The sequence below is a fragment of the Priapulus caudatus genome, unplaced genomic scaffold (genome assembly GCF_000485595.1).
Source record: "Priapulus caudatus unplaced genomic scaffold, Priapulus_caudatus-5.0.1 Scaffold11, whole genome shotgun sequence".
NCBI lineage: Eukaryota > Metazoa > Priapulida > Priapulimorpha > Priapulimorphida > Priapulidae > Priapulus > Priapulus caudatus.
In genome coordinates, this window is record NW_014577072.1 from 808,537 (window position 1) to 809,960 (window position 1,424).

At 38.8% G+C, this 1,424-nt stretch overlaps 1 long non-coding RNA gene across 1 annotated transcript in view; it reads left to right on the plus strand.

Annotated features, from left to right (window-relative positions):
• The first annotated feature begins 1,206 nt into the window (after positions 1-1,206).
• LOC106807672 overlaps positions 1,207-1,424 on the plus strand; it is a 6,063-nt gene continuing 5,845 nt past the window's right edge. Inside the window, exon 1 of the long non-coding RNA XR_001393693.1 lies at positions 1,207-1,217. This is a non-coding gene — a long non-coding RNA (uncharacterized LOC106807672). The remainder of the gene's footprint in view (positions 1,218-1,424) is intronic.

The following is a 1,424-nucleotide window of genomic DNA, read 5'->3' on the forward strand; positions in this document are numbered from 1 at the left end:
TGTTTTTCAAGAAAAACACACATTTTATTCATTATTATAAAATATAATATCACTATAATTGTAATTCGTAGTGTAAATGTGTTATTTTCAACTTTATATTAAAGTTACGAGAGGGTCTGAGCTCTCGTAATGTTATGAGGCTATTTGCAAGGATTTTTCGTTCTCGTAACCTTACGATGTTTCTGTCAACGGTTTACGAGTGGAAGTTAATGGTAAGACTAATGTTGCGACTAATTTTGTTTCTGACAACGGCCCCCTGGTAATTAATTAAACTATTCGTGCTTCAATAAAATTCAAAATTCACAGAAACCATAGCTAAGAGATGTGTTTATATGTATCTAGAATTTTAGAAATGTAACTCAAATCGTTCGCGAGATATTAGCCTATGACGACACCGCGCATATATTAGCCTATGACGATACCATGCGTACGTATATTTCTGGTAATTAATTAAACTATTCGTGCTGCAATAAACTCAAAATTCACAGAAAACATAGCTAAGACATGAGTTTATATGTATCTAGAATTTTAGAAATGTAACTCAAATCGTTCGCGAGATATTAGCCTATATGACGATACCGCGCGTATATTACCCTATGACGATACCGCGCGTACGTATATTTCTGGTAATTAATTAAACTATTCGTGCTTCAATAAACTCAAAATTCACAGAAACCATAGCTAAGACATGTGTTTATATGTATCTAGAATTTTAGAAATGTAACTCAAATCCTTCGCGAGATATTAGAGTTGGGGCGTGTGAAACATCTCACGAGTTAGCCGGCGAACCGAGCTGAGCGATCTCCAGACGCGTCAACTCATCTGACAAACCGAGCTCACCGATCTCCAGACGCGTCAACTCATCTGACAAACCGAGCTCACCGATCTCCAGACGCGTCAACTCGGTCAACTGCAAACCGAGTTGGCAGGTGAACCGAGTGCAAAAGGTTGAAAGCTTGTTTCGTCGCTCACATACGTCAGACGGTACGTCACAGTTTCGACTGTACAAAATTTAATTAATTTTGTTTTTAATAGGGTTAGGGTTATTTTTTAGAGTTACGGTTAAGGTTAGGGTTAGGGTTAGGGTTAGGCTTACAATGCACCTTAAAACAGGAGTTTGAGTCCGTACGGACGTGACGTCACTTGAGCGACGAAGCAAGCTTTCAACCTCTTGCGAACCGAGTGGGGCCGAGGCGGTTCAAGGATAGAGAACATGGGTCCCAATAAAACCAATATGTCATTTACATCAATTTTCATGATGATCAATATAAATATAATATTATATCAATATAATACTAATAAGGTTAGGATTATATGGTTATGGTTAGGATTAGGGTTAGGATTAGGGTTAGAATTAGGGTTAGGGTTAGCAGGGCTCGACTTTAACGGTGGCCCGGGTGCCAATGGCCACCTGAAACGGCGTC